Genomic DNA, 7,817 nt, shown 5'->3' on the forward strand with positions numbered 1-7,817 from the left:
GAATGGTTGACCATTCCGTGGGGAGCAGACCTTACTAGTGTTGTTGTCTCCCCTATATACCTATCTACCGCTTGACTGAAAATTGAGCTGAGAAAGTGAGTTCTATTCCAGACATGAAGGGTGACGAAAGACCATAGTCTCAAGTTCCTGCAGTCTCTTTCAGACCAATAAGCCCTGTCTTTTTATTTTTTTATTTTTTTATTTTAATAATTGTGAGTTTTGTTCCACATTGTCTCCCACTCTGTCTGGGGCCTTCTACTGTGATCCCTTTCAGAGCAGTTTGTAATGGTAGCTGGGTGCCATCTAGTTCTTCTGGTCTGAGTTGTGGAGACTGCTGTTCACATGTTCCATTAGTCCATTGGACTCATTGATTCCAAGCATCTTCAATTTTCTCCATTCTTCTTTCTTCTGCGCATGATGGCTCACTCTTTACATTAGAGGAGACACAGATTTTACCATCTCGCTTGGCTTCATTCCTCTTCTTCTTCCTGATGCCTCCACAGCAGTGACTGGGGAAACAGAAACAGTGATCGAGTTGCCACTGCTAGTTGGGGAGGGGAGGTGGAAAGCAGGACAAAGATCCAATATTCCCTGTGGCGAATCTCCAAGAAGATCTGCATCACTTTCGTACAGTCCAGGGGTGAAGAGACCTAGCATTTATGGAGACTTTGTGCCATGCTCCATCCATATTGTCTTGTTTATTCCTCGCAGTAACTCTACAGCTTAGGTAAGAATATTATTCCCATATTCAGGACGGTGAAAACAGCAGGGTGAGGTGAGTAACCGACCCAAAGGCTCACACCGTCTGTCAGTGGCAGAGCTGGGCTTCTTGAGCTAAGCTATTGATGATCAGACCATGGCATCCCAATGGCCCAGGGGTGCCAAGATGGAGTGGAAGGAAAAACACAGGGCGCAAAGATGGATGTCTGAGTTGTAATCCTGCTTTGCAATAAACTCATAATGAACTGTGGGAAAATCCCTTCCCCTCTCTGGTTGCCAGGTACCCCACTCTTAGATGGAGGAGAGGGACTGTGAGTAAGAATTACGATGATACTGACACATTAGAAGAAAGGCAGCCTTGCCTTGATTGGCTGTGAAGTGGATTGTTGGGATCCATAGAGTTTTCCCTGGTGACATTCACTTTGGAAGCTCTGCTGAAACATGTTCAGTATCCTAGCAACATTGCATGCCTCCACTGTCAGACATGTGGTCAAACACCTGGACCATCCGAGTGTTCCCAAGCTTCTGTACATGCCAGCTCCGACTGTGATTTTATGATTGGACTTGATAGGCTTTTTGGTTAGGGATTTGGACTTGTTACCTGGCACAGAAGGAACCCTGGTGGTGCAGTGGGTAAGAAGTAAGCTGCTAACCAAAAAGATCCGCTCTAAGGAAGAAGATAAGGCAATCTGCTTCCGTAGAGATTACATCCTTAGAAACCTGATGGGGCTATTGTAATCTGTTCTGTAGGGTCGTCATAAATTTGAACCAACTTGATGACCACAGGTTTGTATTTATTTATTATTATTTTTTAACCTAACATTGAGAACCCTGTTCCCAGAGTGGAGAATTCCATCTTCCACATTGTACATGAGTACCAAATGCCTTGGAGTTTTCTAACCAAAGAACCTTTTTGGCATTGTGTGCTCTAAAGTAGAAAGCACCTGGAGGTGGTTCAATTCAGTGATTTGAACTTCCTTTTAGCCAGTAGGACTTAAAGAAAATTCCACATGGATTCCCAGGTATAAAACCGCTTCAAATGGAGCTGCCCTATTGAAGCAGTTGTAGGAGGCAGCTTCACATTTCCACCTCCCACTTCTGCCTTGGCATCGCCTGAGAAAGCCATTCTGAAAACTACTCCTTAAAGTCATAAGGTGGCAGAGAATGAAACCAAGAGTCGGAACCCAGAAACCGGCCCATCTGCTGGAACCATTTTCATTAGCAGTATCATTTTCCTTTTTAACATGAGGCGCTCCTATGTTTCTTTTGGCCATTGATCTTAATTAATCACCTCCAGACAGTGCTTTCACTATTGACACTTACTTTGCAGCTGACATTTCTGAATGAGCCCTTCGGCTGCTTTCCTCTAAGCCACAGGTAGAGACAGGATGGATGCTGATGGTTAAATCAAGAAAAATGGAGCTTTTATATAGAAGCCTTTGAATCATGGTATTTACCCAAATAATCCAGCCTGTGCCTGCAGGTGGTTGGAGGCCTAAGAAATACAACTGGGGGAAAACAAAGAGAGTTGTGGCCAGAGTGAATCCACAGACGGGGAGGGAGAGGGGACCCCCAAGCACCTGATTTTGATGAAGCACCTCTCCTCTCTCTACCCTTTCCTTTTTGTAGTACTTCCCCACTTTTGTTTTCCCCACCATGTGGTCTCTGCTTTTCAAATCGAATTTCTGCAAGGATTTAGCCAGAAGTGAACCGGCTTTAGCAAGAATCTATAGGTGTGTCCCTGGTCTGGGCACCACACCTGCTACATGCAAAACACCAATAAAAATGGATGCTTCAGAACATTTGGGGCATCAGCATATGAGTGGACCTACCCCCTCATTTTAAAGGCCAGGGGACCTGCCCAAGATCACAGTGTTATTTCAAGGCACAGTCTGTGACCTGATTCCAGGCCGGAACACTGACCCTCCAATGGCTTATTATCTTAACCATAAATCAGTTCCTTACTGCCGCTGTAGGCACCGAGTAGAATGGAGTGGACCATTATCCATCAGAGCTGGTTATCAGTACATCAGTGGGGTTCGCTAGAGTTGACATTCTCAGTACAGGTAGAGAGGTGAGTACCTAGGTGGCCCAGGTTGTCCCAGTGTGATGGGAAATTCAAGAATGCAGAAGACCCAGGCTGCCCCTGCAGAGGTGGATTGTGGGATAGATGCATGTGCATTCAATTCTGACAGGGTGTGGCCTTGGCTTCCCTGCTGCTCACTCGCTTTGGGAGTGGGTGGAGAATGCGGGCTCCTCCAAGCCTGACCCTGGCAGCCCGACAGATGTGTGCGTTTCTTCCTCTTCCATTTGGGAGGCAAGCATCTGGCAGGACCCTTATGTTGGCTCCAGAGTCAAGCTACCTGGGATTGAGATCTTGGCCCTTTCTTCTGAGCTGTGTGATCTCAGGCTGACTACTTAACCTCTCTGTGCTTCCATTTCCTTCTATGTACAATGAGATAATGATAGTATACATTTTTGTGGTGTGGTAACCCAAACCCGCTGCCACTGAATCCTTTTCCACTTATAACGGCTATATAGAACAGAGTAGAACTTCTCTGTAGGGTTTCTGAGACTGGAGATCTTTATGGGAGCAGACAGCCTCATCTTTCTCCTTCTGAACAGCTGGTGGATCTGAACCACTGACCTTGTGGTTAGTGGCCCAATGTTTAGCCCACAGCTTTGGTGGTGGTATTATTAAGTGATGGCATGAAGTCATGGTTTTGACTCACAGCAACCCTGTATATGGTTTTGGAGGCTTTAAATCTTTTGTGGGAGCAGAAAGCCTCATCATTCTCCCACAGAGAGGCTAGTAAGCTCAAACTTGGCTTGCGGTTCACAGTCCCATGGAGCCTCTGTGCTCTCACAGCTTGGTGGTGAGTGAGGTCTTAATGAATCAGTCTGCATAAAGTGTGAACAGTGCCTGACAGGGTAAGCCAACACTTTGTAGCAGTTAGTAGTTTGGGAAAGTAATCCTTGTGGCACAGAGGTTAAAATGCTTGGCTGCTACTCAGTAGGTCAGCAGTTCTAACCCACCAGCAGCTCCCCAAGGAAGAAATATGGCAGTCTGCTTCGATAAGCTTAGAAACCCCATGGGGCAGTTCTGTTCTCTCCAGCAGGGTCACTATGAGTTGGAATCAGTTATTTGGCAGTGGGTTTGGCTTGGTGATTCGTTTGGTTAAGCTTAAGCACTTGCTTACTACCCTAAAGGTTGGTGGTTTGACCTACGTCAGTAAAAAACAGCATCTATATTACACACTTACATATGTATAAACACACCCAGATGCATGTAAAGAATTTGGCATGTGTTGTCAAAGCTTAATGTGAAAAAAATTAAAAACATGACTTATAGGCATCTAGGATGAGCATGAGTTAAAGATCTATTTAACTCATTAAGGAATGACCAACAAGATGGTAGAACCGGCTCTTAGGGGAAATCAAGGAAATACTGCTGGCACAAGATGAGTAGATTGGATACAAAACTGGTTCATATCTCATAGGGCAATAAAACTATGACCTTGGGGTTCTCTTTCTACCAGCCTCCCCGTCCTTCCTTCCCATTCCCCCCTGCAAAAAAGAAGTTCACATACAACTTCACAGAATCTGCGCTTTTAAAAAAATCACAAATGGTAAGTCAAACAGTTAACATTCCTCTCGAATCCTCTAGATCATTGAATAATCCTTGGGTGAGCTTGTTAAAGAGCCCTCCGATTATGATATTGAAAAGACAGACCTCTCAGTGCCTTATTTCCATGCTTTAGATCCTTTTTCTTATCTATCTTTTCTGTCATTCACTAGATTTGTTGTTGTTGTTGTTGTGTGCCGTGGAGTAGGTTCCGACTCATAGCGACACTGCACAGGGTTTCCGAGGCTGTTAATCTTTACGGGAGCAGAACACTTCCTCTTTCTCCCGAGGAGCAGCTGGTAGTTTCAAACTGCTGACCTTGCGGTTCACAACCCGATTCGTAACCACTACGCTACCAGAGATAATTACATCTAATATTATGCCACAGGCATTTTAAAGAGAAGTTTTGAGAAAGGACCAGGAATCCCCCAAAGGTTGGGACCTGCTCATAAACCCAGCTTGATGACTGAGGTTCCCTCCTCAATCCCAGGGTACCTGATCTTGACATTGCCTTGTTGAAGATCACTTTTGATTGTCCTCATCAATTTGCATGTCACTGTCTCCTGCTAGAATGTGAGCTTGTAGAGAACAGGGATTTGTTGAGCTGAACTGTCTTCCAGGTCCTTCTAGGCCAAGCACCTAATATAGTTCCAGTCGGTGTACAGCAAGTTACTTCTGCAATACTTGCTATGTGGATGAACAGGAATGTGAAGACGTCTGGCCTTTGTCAGTTACACACACACACACACACACACACACACACAGATGAGCCGTTCTTCCGGACTTGACTGTGTGGTCCTGTGGCGTCAACACAGCTCCCAACCCCCAAGCCATGTGAAATGGTCTTTCATATTTCCAACTCCGTTACGTTGTCATTTGCTTTGAGGCTTGGGTACACTCAGTGTAGAGAAAAGCTGTTTTCTTTCTGTAGGACGGTCTTGACTGAGCCTTCTGATTGTCTAGGAACGTTCTTTCCCACTCAGAGGTCATAAAAAGACAAAAATTAGTTGCTGTGGAGTTGATTTCAACTCTTGACAACTCCACGCGTACAACAGAGCTCCTTTCTATAGCATAAGGTTTTGAAAGCAGGTGACCAGGACTTTCTTCCTAGGTGCCTCTGGTGGGCTTGAATCATCAACCTCTTGGCTTAACAATTTGCATTGCTCAGGTACTTCCCTCAAAGGTTTTGTTGATGTGTGCCGTTGAGTCGATTCTGACTTGGTGACTCTGTATAGAATTGTCCCATAGGACTTCCCCGACTAGAATAAGCACTGGACTGCTAACTGCAAGGTCGGTGGTTCAAACTCACCAGCCACTCCTTGGAAACTCTATATCAGTTTGCTATGATTGGGAACCAGCTCTTAACAAGAACAATGACAATCTTTAGGAAGAAAGTCCCCAGATCTTTTGTCCTGCGGGTGAGTTCAAACACCGAGCTTTCAATGAACAACTGGAGAGTTTAGCCATTTCACCACGTGGATTTCTTGTTGCTAAGTGCCCTGGAGTTGGTTATGACTCCTAGTGACCCTGTATAGGGTTTTGGAGGAGCCGCTGGTGAATTTGAGCCACTGACCTTGCAGTTAGCAGTCCAGTACTTATAGTGCCACACCAGGACTCCTTATGTTGTTGTTGTGTGCCGGGGAGTCGGTTCCGACTCATAGCAACCCTGTACAGGGTTTCTGAGGCTGTAAATCTTTATGGGAGCAGAGCAGAAAGCCTTATGTTTCTCCTGCAGAATAACTGGTAGTTTCGAACTGCTGACCTTGCGGTTCACAGCCGGATTTGTAACCACTATGCTAAGGAGCTCTGGTAGCGTAGTGGTTACGAATCGGGCTGCGAACCTTAAGGTCAGCGGTTCGAAACTACCAGCCGCTCCGCGGGAGAAAGATGAGGCTTTCTACTCCCGTAAAGATTTACACCCTCGGAAACCCTGTACAGGGTCGCTATGGGTCGGACCCGACTCGATGGCACTTAACAACAACAACAACATGCTACCAGAGCTCCTTAGGACTCCTCATGAAGGTCTTTAAAAAAGTTCTTGGCCATTTCAAACCAGGGAAGGAAGTGGTGTGGCTTTAAGGATGAATCTCCACACTGAATTTTAAAGCTCTCTTGTTCCTTGTGTTAGGAAAACCCATCAAAATGCTAATGGCTTTGCTGTCTCACCTCCTGCAGACCCTTCTCTTCATTAGAATATATTTGCATGGACTTGAGTAAGGAACATTTATGAGAAGAGTTGGGGTGCAGCTTTCAGAGATTCCACTGCAGCCCTGAAGATTATAACATCTGAATGAACAGCCCCCAAGCTGTGGTTGTGGAGCTGGCCCCTTCCCTTCTTCACGCAACTCCAGTTTTGAGCTCTCAGCTTTCAGCTTTCTCATGCCGCAGGGTGGCCAGTTTAGAAACAGCTCTATTAAGGTCTTGTGGCTTTTTAATACTATTTTTCTCAGAGGCAGACTATCTTTGGACATGAGTTCCCAGATTCATAAGACTGCACATTGGATCCATGTTGTGTTCAAGGTCTGGAACGTATTGAGACACAACTCTTACTTACCAAAGCCTATTTCAACATGAAAACACTTCTCTGTTCTTAAACCATGTGCCAGAAACACCGGCTGTTGCTATAGTCTTTGGATTCTCAGGTTTCTTTACTTAAACAGCCCAGTGGCCTGAGAATCTCTCAGCTACATCCTTGGAGGACAGATGCTATTATGCTGGTTACCCGCGTCCATAAGGCAGGCAGGACTCAACAAGCACTGTGTATACATGGACTTTATCTGCAAACAAAATCCTGGGTTTTGGCTCTACCTTGGTCTGGTTTAACCCTGTGACTATGGAAAAGCCACATAACCTCTCTGAGTCTTTTGCTGTTGTTAGTGGCTGTGGAGTTTATATATATTCTCACTCTTGGCATCTCCATATGTAAAGTGTAGAACTGCTCCAAAAGGTTTCAGAAGCACATGACCAGCTCTGTCTTCTGAGAATGACTCTGAGTGGGTTTGAACTGCCAACCTTTCAGATAGTAGCCAAGAGCTTAACCATTTGCACTAACCTGCGACTCCCTTTTGCTGGTGGTGGTGGTGTGCTGTGGAGTAGGTTCTGAGGTTTCTGAGGCTGTAAATGTTTATGGGAGCAGAAAGCCTCATCTTTTTCCGGCGGGACAGCTACTAGTTTCGAACTGCTGACCGTGAGATTAGCAGCAGCCCGATTAATAACCACTACCCTACCAGTGCCTTTGAGTTGTGGTGTTGGAGGAGAATACTGAAAGTGCTGTGGACTGCCAAAAGAACCAATAGATCTGTTTTGGAGGAAGTGCAACCAGGGTGCTCCTTGGAGGCCAAGATGGCTAAGCTTCGTCTCTCCTACTTTGGACACATTGTCCGGAGAGAACAGTCGCTGGAGAAGGATGTCATGCTGGGTAAGATGGAGGGTCAGAGAAAAAGAGGAAAACCCCCAATGAGATGGATCAGCC

This window comes from Chrysochloris asiatica, unplaced genomic scaffold (assembly GCF_000296735.1).
Source record: "Chrysochloris asiatica unplaced genomic scaffold, ChrAsi1.0 scaffold00075, whole genome shotgun sequence".
NCBI lineage: Eukaryota > Metazoa > Chordata > Mammalia > Afrosoricida > Chrysochloridae > Chrysochloris > Chrysochloris asiatica.